Source organism: Triturus cristatus, chromosome 5_2 (assembly GCF_964204655.1).
Source record: "Triturus cristatus chromosome 5_2, aTriCri1.1, whole genome shotgun sequence".
Lineage (NCBI taxonomy): Eukaryota > Metazoa > Chordata > Amphibia > Caudata > Salamandridae > Triturus > Triturus cristatus.
The window spans coordinates 847101146-847112482 of record NC_140588.1 but is presented as its reverse complement, the minus strand read 5'-3'; positions in this window follow the sequence as shown (position 1 = coordinate 847112482).

The following is an 11337-nucleotide window of genomic DNA, read 5'->3' as shown; positions in this document are numbered from 1 at the left end:
GTTTAGGGTAGCGCAGTGGTGTTTGGGTAATGTAGGGAGTCGTGCTGGGGTAGTGTTTTAGGGTTTAGGGTAGCGCAGTGGTGTTTGGGTAGTGTAGGGGGTTGTGCTGGGGTTGTGTTTTGGGGTTTTGGGTAGCACAGTGGTGTTTTTTGTAGTGTTGGGTAATTTGCTGGTGGTAGTGTTTTAGGGTTTAGGGTAGTGCATTGGTGTTTGTGTAGTATAGGGGGTCGTGCTGGGGCTAGTGTTTTAGGGTTTTGGGCAGTGCAGTGGTGTTTGGTTAGTGTAAGGGGTTGTGCTGGGCGTACATTTAGGGTTTAGGGCAGTGCAGTGGTGTTTGGGTAGTTTAGGGGGTCATGCTGGGGGTAGATTTAGGGTTTAGGGTAGTGCAGTGGTATTTGGGAAGTGTTTGGGGGTTCGTGCTGAGGTAGTTTTTTAGGGTTGAGGGTAGTGCAGTGGTGTTTGTGTAGTGTAGGGGGTCGTGCTGAGGGTAGTGTTTTAGGGTTTAGGGTAGTGCAGTACTGTCTGTGTAGTGTAAGGGTAGTGTTTTAGGGTAGTGCAGTGGTGTTTGTGTAGTGTAGGGGACATGCTGGGGGTAGTGTTTTATGGTTATGGCTAGTGCAGTGGTGTTTGTGGAGTGTAGTGGGTCGTGTTTTAGGGTTTAGGGTAGTGCAGTGGTGTTTGGGTAGTGTAGGGGGTGATGCTGGTGGTTGATTTAGTGTTTGGTGTAGTGCAGTGGTGTTTGGGTAGTGTAGGGGGTCTTATGGGTGTTGTGTTTTAGGGTTTAGCGTAGTGCAGTGGTGTTTGGGTAGTATAGGGGTTCATGCCGGGGTAGTGTTTTAGGTTTAGGGTAGCGCAGTGGTGTATGGGTATTATAGGGGGTCGTGCTGGGGTAGTGTTTTAAGGTTTAGGGTAGCGCAGTGGTTTTTCTTTAGTGTATGGTGCCGTGCTGGGGATAGTGTGGGTGTAAATATAGGGTTTAGGGTAGTGCAGTGGTGTTTGGTTAGTTTAGGGGGTTCGTGATGGGGGTAGTGTTTTAGGGTTGAGGGTAGTGCGGTGGTGTTTGTGTAGTGTAGGGGGTTGTGCTGAGGGTAGTGTTCCAGGGTTTAGGGTAGTGCAGTGGTATCTGTGTAGTGTAGAGGTAGTGTTTTAGGGTTTAGGGTAGTGCAGTGGTGTTTGTGTAGTGTAGGGGGTCATGCTGGGGGTAGTGTTTTATGGTTAAGGGTAGTGTAGTGGTGTTTGTGGAGTGTAGGGGTCATGATTAGGGTTTATGGTAGTGCAGTGGTGTTTAGGTAGTGAAGGGGATTATGCTGGGGGTATACTTAGGGTTTAGGGTAGTGCAGTGTTGTCTGGGTAGTGTAGGGGGTCGTGCTGTGGTAGTGTTTTAGGGTTTAGGATAGTGCAGTGGTGTTTGGGTGTTATAGGCGGTCATGTTGGGGTAGTGATTTAGGGTTTAGGGTAGCACAGTGGTGTTTGGGTAGCATAGGGGGTCGTGCTGGGGTAGTGTTTTAGGGTTTAGCGTAGCGCAGTGGTTTTTGTGTAGTGTATGGGGTCGTGCTGGGGATAGTGTTTTGTGGTTAATGTTAGTGCAGTGGTATTTGGGTAGTGTTTGGGGGTTCGTGCTGGGGTAGTGTTTTAGGGTTGAGGGTAGTGCAGTGGTGTTTGTGTAGTGTAAGGGGTTGTGCTGAGTGTAGTGTTTTAGGGTTTAGGGTAGTGCAGTTGTATCTGTGTAATGTAGGAGGTAGTGTTTTAGTGGTGTTTGTGTAGTATAGAGGGTCATGCGGGGGTAGTGTTTTATGGTTAAGGGTATTGTAGTGGTGTTTGTGGAGTGTAGGGAGTCATGATTCGGGTTTATGGTAGTGCAGTGGTGTTTAGGTAGTGAAGGAGATCATGTTGGGGGAATTTTTAGGGTTTAGGGTAGTGCAGTGGTGTCTGGGTAGTGTAGGGGGTCATGATGTGGTAGTGTTTTAGGGTTTAGGGTAGTGCAGTGGTGTTTGGGTAGTATAGGGGGTCATGTTGGGGTAGTGTTTTAGGGTTTAGGGTAGCACAGTGGTGTTTGGGTAGCACAGGAGGTCTTGCTGGGGTAGAGTTTTAGGGTTTAGGGTAGCGCAGTGGTTTTTGTGTAGTGTATGGGGTTGTGCTGGGGGTAGTGTTTTAGGGTTTAGGGTACCGCAGTGATGTTTGGATAGTGTAGGGATTCGTGGTGGGGTAGAGTTTTAGGGATTAGGGTGGCGCAGTGGTGATTTGGTAGTGTAGCGAATCCTGCTGGGGATAGTGTTTTAGGGTTTAGGTTACCGCAGTGGTGTTTGGGTAGAAAAGGGGGTCATGCTGGGGGTAGTGTTTTAGGGTTTAGGGTAATACAGTGATGTTTGTGTAGTGTAGGGGGTCGTGCTGGGGGTAGATTTAGGGTTTAGGGTAGGTCAGTGGTATTTGTGTAGTGTGGGGGGTCGTGCTTTGGGTAGTGTTTTAGGGTTTAGGGTAGTGCAGTGATGTCTGTGTAGTGTAGGGGGTAGTGTATTTGGGTTTAGGGTAGAGCAGTGGTGTTTGTGTAGTGTAGGGGGGTCATGCTGGGGGTAGTGTTTTATGGTTAAGGGTAGTGCAGTTGTGTTTGTGTAGTATAGGGGGTCGTGTTTTAGGGTTTAGGGTAGTGCAGTGGTGTTTGGGTAGTGTAGGGGGTCATGCTGGGGGTAGATTTATTGTTTAGGGTAGTGCAGTGGTGTTTGGGTAGTGTAGGGGGTCATGCTGGGGTAGTGTTTTGGGGTTTAGGGTAGCACAGTGGTGTTTGGGTAATGTAGGGAGTCGTGCGGGGGTAGTGTTTTAGGGTTTAGGGTAGCGCAGTGGTGTTTGGGTAGTGTAGGGGGTTATGCTGGGTGTGGTGTTTTGGCGTTTTGGGTAGCACAGTGGTGTTTTTTGTAGTGTTGGGTGTTGTGCTGGTGGTAGTGTTATAGGGTTTAGGGCAGTGCAGTGGTGTTTGGTTAGTGTAAGGGGTCATGCTGGGGGTAAATATAGAGTTTAGGGCAGTGCAGTTGTGTTTGGGTAGTGTAGGGGGTCATGTTCGGGGTAGATTTAGGGTTTAGGGCAGTGCAGTGGTATTTGGGTAGTGGTTGGGGGTTCGTGCTGGGGGTCGAGTTTTAGGGTTGAGGGTAGTGCAGTGGTGTTTGTGTAGTGTAGGGGGTCGTGCTGAGGGTAGTGTTTTAGGGTTTAGGGTAGTGCAGTGGTGTCTCTGTAGTGTAGTGGTAGTGTTTTAGGGTAGTGCAGTGGTGTTTGTGTAGTGTAGGGGTCATGCTGTGGGTAGTGTTTTATGGTTAAGGGTAGTGCAGTGGTGTTTGTGGAGTGTAGTGGGTCGTGTTTTAGGGTTTAGGGTAGTGCAGTGGTGTTTGTGTAGTGTAGGGGGGTCATGCTGGGGGTAGTGTTTTATGGTTTAGGGTAGTGCAGTGGTGTTTGGGTAGTATAGGGGGTCATGTTGGGGTAGTGTTTTAGGGTTTAGGGTAGCACAGTGGTGTTTGGGTAGCATAGGAGGTCGTGCTGGGGTAGAGTTTTAGGGTTTAGGGTAGCGCAGTGGTTTTTGTGTAGTGTATGGGGTTGTGCTGGGGGTAGTGTTTTAGGTTTTAGGGAACCGCAGTGATGTTTGGATAGTGTAGGGATTCGTAGTGGGATAGAGTTTTAGGGATTAGGGTGGCGCAGTGGTGATTGGGTAGTGTAGGGAGTCCTGCTGGGGATAGTGTTTTAGGGTTTAGGTTACCGCAGTGGTGTTTGGGTAGAAAAGGGGGTCATGCTGGGGGTAGTGTTTTAGGGTTTAGGGTACTGCAGTGATGTTTGTGTAGTGTAGGGTGTCGTGCAGGGGTAGTGTTTTAGGGTGTAGGGTAGCCCTCTTGTGTTTGGGTAGTATAGGGTGTCGTGCTAGGGGTAGTGTTTTAGGGTTTAGGGTAGTTCAGTGGTGTTTGGGTAGTGTAGGGGGTCGTGCTGGGGGTAGATTTAGGGTTTAGGGTAGAGCAGTGGTGTTTGTGTAGTGTAGGGGGGTCATGCTGGGGGTAGTGTTTTATGGTTAAGGGTAGTGCAGTTGTGTTTGTGTAGTATAGGGGGTCGTGTTTTATGGTTTAGGGTAGTGCAGTGGTGTTTGGGTAGTGTAGGGGGTCATGCTGGGGGTAGATTTATTGTTTAGGGTAGTGCAGTGGTGTTTGGGTAGTGTAGGTGGTCGTGCTGAGGTAGTGATTTTTGGTTTAGGGTAGCACAGTGGTGTTTGGGTAATGTAGGGAGTCGTGCGGGGTAGTGTTTTAGGGTTTAGGGTAGTGCAGTGGTGTTTGGATAGTGTAGGGGGTTGTGCTGGGTGTGGTGTTTTGGCGTTTTGGGTAGCACAGTGGTGTTTTTTGTAGTGTTGGGTGTTGTGCTGGTGGTAGTGTTTTAGGGTTTAGGGCAGTGCAATGATGTTTGGTTAGTGTAAGGGGTCATGCTGGGGGTAAATATAGAGTTTAGGGCAGTGCAGTAGTGTTTGGGTAGTGTAGGGGGTCATGTTCGGGGTAGATTTAGGGTTTAGGGCAGTGCAGTGGTATTTGGGTAGTGGTTGGGGGTTCGTGCTGGGGGTCGAGTTTTAGGGTTGAGGGTAGTGCAGTGGTGTTTGTGTAGTGTAGGGGGTCGTGCTGAGGGTAGTGTTTTAGGGTTTAGGGTAGTGCAGTGGTGTCTGTGTAGTGTAGTGGTAGTGTTTTAGGGTAGTGCAGTGGTGTTTGTGTAGTGTAGGGGTCATGCTGGGGGTAGTGTTTTATGGTTAAGGGTAGTGCAGTGGTGTTTGTTGAGTGTAGTGGGTCGTGTTGTAGGGTTTAGGGTAGTGCAGTGGTGTTTGTGTAGTGTAGGGGGTCATGCTGGGGGTAGTGTTATATGGTTAAGGGTAGTGTAGTGGTGTTTGTGGAGTGTAGGGGGTCATGTTTAGGGTTTTTGGTAGTGCAGTGGTGTTTAGGTAGTGAAGGGGATCATGCTGGGGGAAGATTTAGGGTTTAGAGTAGTGCAGTGGTATCTGGGTAGTGTAGGGGGTCATTCTGTGGTTGTGTTTTAGGGTTCAGGGTAGTGCACTGGTGTTTAGGTAGTATAGAGGGTCATGTTGGGGTAGTGTTTTAGGGTTTAGGGTAGCACAGTGGTGATTGGGTAGCATAGGGGGTCATGCTGGGGTAGTGTTTAAGGGTTTAGGGTAGCGCAGTGGTTTTTGTGTAGTGTATGGGATCGTGCTGGGGATAGTGTTTTGGGGTTAAGGCTAGTGCAGTGGTGTTTGTGTAGTATAGGGGGTCATATTGGGGGTAGTGTTTTAGGGTATAGGGTAGTGTAGTGATGTTTGCGTAGTGTAGGGTGTCATGCTGGGGGTAGTGTTTTAGGGTTTAGGGTACCGCAGTGATGTTTGGGTAGTGTAGGGTTTCGTGCTGGGGCAGTGTTTTAGGGTGTAGGGTAGCCCTCTTTTGTTTGGGTCATATAGGGTGTCGTGCTAGGGGTAGTGTTTTAGGGTTTAGGGTAGTTCAGTGGTGTTTGGGTAGTGTAGGGGGTGGTGCTGGGGGTAGATTTAGGGTTTAGGGTAGGTCAGTGGTATTTGTGTAGTGTAGAGGGTCGTGCTTTGGGTAGTGTTTTAGGGTTTAGTGTAGTGCAGTGATGTCTGTGTAGTGTAGGGGGTAGTGTTTTTGGGTTTAGGGTAGAGTAGTGGTGTTTGTGTAGTGTAGGGGGGTCATGCTGGGGGTAGTGTTTTATGGTTAAGGGTAGTGCAGTTGTTTTTGTGTAGTGTAGGGGGTCGTGTTTTAGGGTTTAGGGTAGTGCAGTGGTGTTTGGGTAATGTAGGGGGTCATGCTGGGGGTAGATTTATTGTTTAGGGTAGTGCAGTGGTGTTTGGGTAGTGTAGGGAGTCGTGCGGGGTAGTGTTTTAGGGTTTAGGGTAGCGCAGTGGTGTTTGGGTAGTGTAGGGGGTTGTGCTGGGTGTGGTGTTTTGGCGTTTTGGGTAGCACAGTGGTGTTTTTTGTAGTGTTGGGTGTTGTGCTGGTGGTAGTGTTTTAGGGTTTAGGGTAGTGCAGTGGTGTTTGGGTAGTGTAGGTGGTCGTGCTAAGGTAGTGTTTTTGGGTTTAGGGTAGCACAGTAGTGTTTGGGTAATGTAGGGAGTCGTGTGGGGGTAGTGTTTTAGGGTTTAGGGTAGCACAGTGGTGTTTGGGTAGTGTAGGGGGTTGTGCTGGGTGTGGTGTTTTGGCGTTTTGGGTAGCACAGTGCTGTTTTTTGTAGTGTTGGGTGTTGTGCTGGTGGTAGTGTTTTAGGGTTTAGGGTAGTGCAGTGGTGTTTCGGTAGTGTAGGTGGTCATGCTGAGGTAGTGTTTTTGGGTTTAGGGTAGCACAGTGGTGTTTGGGTAATGTAGGGAGTCGTGCGGGGTAGTGTTTTAGGGTTTAGAGTAGCACAGTGGTGTTTGGGTAGTGTAGGGGGTTGTGCTGGGTGTTGTGTTTTGGCGTTTTGGGTAGCACAGTGGTGTTTTTTGTAGTGTTGGGTGTTGTGCTGGTGGTAGTGTTTTAGGGTTTAGGGTAGTGCAGTGGTGTTTGGGTAGTGTAGGTGGTCGTGCTGAGGTAGTGTTTTTGGGTTTAGGGTAGCACAGTGATGTTTGGGTAATGTAGGGAGTCGTGCGGGGGTAGTGTTTTAGGGTTTAGGGTAGCTCAGTGGTGTTGGGGTAGTGTAGGGGGTTGTGCTGGGTGTGGTGTTTTGGCATTTTGGATAGCACAGTGGTGTTTTTTGTGGTGTTGGGTGTTGTGCTGGTGGCAGTGTTTTAGGGTTTAGGGCAGTGCAGTGGTGTTTGGTTAGTGTAAGGGGTCATGCTGGGGGTAAATATAGAGTTTAGGGCAGTGCAGTAGTGTTTGGGTAGTGTAGGGGGTCATGTTCGGGGTAGATTTAGGGTTTAGGGCAGTGCAGTGGTATTTGGGTAGTGGTTGGGGGTTCGTGCTGGGGGTCGAGTTTTAGGGTTGAGGGTAGTGCAGTGGTGTTTGTGTAGTGTAGGGGGTCGTGCTGAGGGTAGTGTTTTAGGGTTTAGGGTAGTGCAGTGGTGTCTGTGTAGTGTAGGGGGTCATGCTGGGGGTAGTGTTATATGGTTAAGGGTAGTGTAGTGGTGTTTGTGGAGTGTAGGGGGTCATGTTTAGGGTTTTTGGTAGTGCAGTGGTGTTTAGGTAGTGAAGGGGATCATGCTGGGGGAAGATTTAGGGTTTAGGGTAGTGCAGTGGTATCTGGGTAGTGTAGGGGGTCGTTCTGTGGTTGTGTTTTAGGGTTCAGGGTAGTGCACTGGTGTTTAGGTAGTATAGGGGGTCATGTTGGGGTAGTGTTTTAGGGGTTAGGGTAGCACAGTGGTGATTGGGTAGCATAGGGGGTCATGCTGGGGTAGTGTTTAAGGGTTTAGGGTGGCGCAGTGGTTTTTGTGTAGTGTATGGGATCGTGCTGGGGATAGTGTTTTGGGGTTAAGGCTAGTGCAGTGGTGTTTGTGTAGTATAGGGGGTCATATTGGGGGTAGTGTTTTAGGGTATAGGGTAGTGTAGTGATGTTTGCGTAGTGTAGGGTGTCATGCTGGGGGTAGTGTTTTAGGGTTTAGGGTACCGCAGTGATGTTTGGGTAGTGTAGGGTTTCGTGCTGGGGCAGTGTTTTAGGGTGTAGGGTAGCCCTCTTTTGTTTGGGTCATATAGGGTGTCGTGCTAGGGGTAGTGTTTTAGGGTTTAGGGTAGTTCAGTGGTGTTTGGGTAGTGTAGGTGGTGGTGCTGGGGGTAGATTTAGGGTTTAGGGTAGGTCAGTGGTATTTGTGTAGTGTAGAGGGTCGTGCTTTGGGTAGTGTTTTAGGGTTTAGTGTAGTGCAGTGATGTCTGTGTAGTGTAGGGGGTAGTGTTTTTGGGTTTAGGGTAGAGTAGTGGTGTTTGTGTAGTGTAGGGGGGTCATGCTGGGGGTAGTGTTTTATGGTTAAGGGTAGTGCAGTTGTTTTTGTGTAGTGTAGGGGGTCGTGTTTTAGGGTTTAGGGTAGTGCAGTGGTGTTTGGGTAGTGTAGGGGGTCATGCTGGGGGTAGATTTATTGTTTAGGGTAGTGCAGTGGTATTTGGGTAGTGTAGGGAGTCGTGCGGGGTAGTGTTTTAGGGTTTAGGGTAGCGCAGTGGTGTTTGGGTAGTGTAGGGGGTTGTGCTGGGTGTGGTGTTTTGGCGTTTTGGGTAGCACAGTGGTGTTTTTTGTAGTGTTGGGTGTTGTGCTGGTGGTAGTGTTTTAGGGTTTAGGGTAGTGCAGTGGTGTTTGGGTAGTGTAGGTGGTCGTGCTGAGGTAGTGTTTTTGGGTTTAGGGTAGCACAGTGATGTTTGGGTAATGTAGGGAGTCGTGCGGGGGTAGTGTTTTAGGGTTTAGGGTAGCACTGTGGTGTTGGGGTAGTGTAGGGGGTTGTGCTGGGTGTGGTGTTTTGGCGTTTTGGGTAGCACAGTGCTGTTTTTTGTAGTGTTGGGTGTTGTGCTGGTGGTAGTGTTTTAGGGTTTAGGGTAGTGCAGTGGTGTTTCGGTAGTGTAGGTGGTCATGCTGAGGTAGTGTTTTTGGGTTTAGGGTAGCACAGTGGTGTTTGGGTAATGAAGGGAGTCGTGCGGGGTAGTGTTTTAGGGTTTAGAGTAGCACAGTGGTGTTTGGGTAGTGTAGGGGGTTGTGCTGGGTGTTGTGTTTTGGCGTTTTGGGTAGCACAGTGGTGTTTTTTGTAGTGTTGGGTGTTGTGCTGGTGGTAGTGTTTTAGGGTTTAGGGTAGTGCAGTGGTGTTTGGGTAGTGTAGGTGGTCGTGCTGATGTAGTGTTTTTGGGTTTAGGGTAGCACAGTGATGTTTGGGTAATGTAGGGAGTCGTGCGGGGGTAGTGTTTTAGGGTTTAGGGTAGCACAGTGGTGTTGGGGTAGTGTAGGGGGTTGTGCTGGGTGTGGTGTTTTGGCGTTTTGGGTAGCACAGTGGTGTTTTTTGTGGTGTTGGGTGTTGTGCTGGTGGCAGTGTTTTAGGGTTTAGGGCAGTGCAGTGGTGTTTGGTTAGTGTAAGGGGTCATGCTGGGGGTAAATATAGAGTTTAGGGCAGTGCAGTAGTGTTTGGGTAGTGTAGGGGGTCATGTTTGAGGTAGATTTAGGGTTTAGGGCAGTGCAGTGGTATTTGGGTAGTGGTTGGGGGTTCGTGCTGGGGGTCGAGTTTTAGGGTTGAGGGTAGTGCAGTGGTGTTTGTGTAGTATAGGGGGTCGTGCTGAGGGTAGTGTTTTACGGTTTAGGGTAGTGCAGTGGTGTCTGTGTAGTGTAGGGGTAGTGTTTTAGGGTAGTGCAGTGGCGTTTGTGTAGTGTAGGGGTCATGCTGGGGGTAGTGTTTTATGGTTAAGGGTAGTGCAGGGGTGTTTGTGGAGTGTAGTGGGTCGTGTTTTAGGGTTTAGGGTAGTGCAGTGGTGTTTGTGTAGTGTAGGGGGTCATGCTGGGGGTAGTGTTATATGGTTAAGGGTATTGTAGTGGTGTTTGTGGAGTGTAGGGCGTCATGTTTAGGGTTTTTGGTAGTGCAGTGGTGTTTAGGTAGTGAAGGGGATCATGCTGGGGGAAGATTTAGGGTTTAGGGTAGTGCAGTGGTATCTGGGTAGTGTAGGGGGTCGTGCTGTGGTAGTGTTTTAGGGTTTAGGGTAGTGCAGTGGTGTTTAGGTAGTATAGGGGGTCATGTTGGGGTAGTGTTTTAGGGTAGCACTGTGGTGATTGGGTAGCATAGGGGTCGTGCTGGGGTAGTGTTTAAGGGTTTAGGGTAGCGCAGTGGTTTTTGTGTAGTGTATGGGATCGTGCTGGGGATAGTGTTTTGGGGTTAAGTCTAGTGCAGTGGTGTTTGTGTAATATAGGGGGTAGTGTTGGGGGTAGTGTTTTAGGGTTTAGGGTACTGCAGTCATGTTTGCGTAGTGTAGGGGGTCATGCTGGGGGTAGTGTTTTAGCGTTTAGGGTACCGCAGTGATGTTTGGGTAGTGTAGGGTTTCGTTCTGGGGCAGTGTTTTAGGGTGTAGGGTAGCCCTCTTTTGTTTGGGTCATATAGGGTGTCGTGCTAGGGGTAGTGTTTTAGGATTTAGGGTAGTTCAGTGGTGTTTGGGTAGTGTAGGGGGTCGTGCAGGGGGTAGATTTAGGGTTTAGGGTAGGTCAGTGGTATTTGTGTAGTATAGGGGGTCGTGCTTTGGGTAGTGTTTTAGGGTTTAGGGTAGTGCAGTGATGTCTGTATAGTGTAGGGGGTAGTGTTTTTGGGTTTAGGGTAGAGCAGTGGTGTTTGTGTAGTGTAGGGGGGTCATGCTGGGGGTAGTGTTTTATGGTTAAGGGTAGTGTAGTTGTGTTTGTGTAGTATAGAGGGTCGTGTTTTAGGGTTTAGGGTAGTGCAGTGGTGTTTGGGTAGTGTAGGGTTGTCATGCTGGGGGTAGATTTATTGTTTAGGGTAGTGCAGTGGTGTTTGGGTAGTGTAGGTGGTCGTGCTGAGGTAGTGTTTTTGGGTTTAGGGTAGCGCAGTGGTGTTTGGGTAGTGTAGGAGGTTGTGCTGGGTGTGGTGTTTTGGCATTTTGGGTAGCACAGTGGTGTTTTTTGTAGTGTTGGGTGTTGTGCTGGTGGTAGTGTTTTAGGGTTTAGGGTAGTGCAGTGGTGTTTGGGTAGTGTAGGTGGTCGTGCTGATGTAGTGTTTTTGGGTTTAGGGTAGCACAGTGATGTTTGGGTAATGTAGGGAGTCGTGCGGGGGTAGTGTTTTAGGGTTTAGGGTAGCACAGTGGTGTTGGGGTAGTGTAGGGGGTTGTGCTGGGTGTGGTGTTTTGGCGTTTTGGGTAGCACAGTGGTGTTTTTTGTGGTGTTGGGTGTTGTGCTGGTGGCAGTGTTTTAGGGTTTAGGGCAGTGCAGTGGTGTTTGGTTAGTGTAAGGGGTCATGCTGGGGGTAAATATAGAGTTTAGGGCAGTGCAGTAGTGTTTGGGTAGTGTAGGGGGTCATGTTTGAGGTAGATTTAGGGTTTAGGGCAGTGCAGTGGTATTTGGGTAGTGGTTGGGGGTTCGTGCTGGGGGTCGAGTTTTAGGGTTGAGGGTAGTGCAGTGGTGTTTGTGTAGTATAGGGGGTCGTGCTGAGGGTAGTGTTTTAGGGTTTAGGGTAGTGCAGTGGTGTCTGTGTAGTGTAGGGGTAGTGTTTTAGGGTAGTGCAGTGGCGTTTGTGTAGTGTAGGGGTCATGCTGGGGGTAGTGTTTTATGGTTAAGGGTAGTGCAGGGGTGTTTGTGGAGTGTAGTGGGTCGTGTTTTAGGGTTTAGGGTAGTGCAGTGGTGTTTGTGTAGTGTAGGGGGTCATGCTGGGGGTAGTGTTATATGGTTAAGGGTATTGTA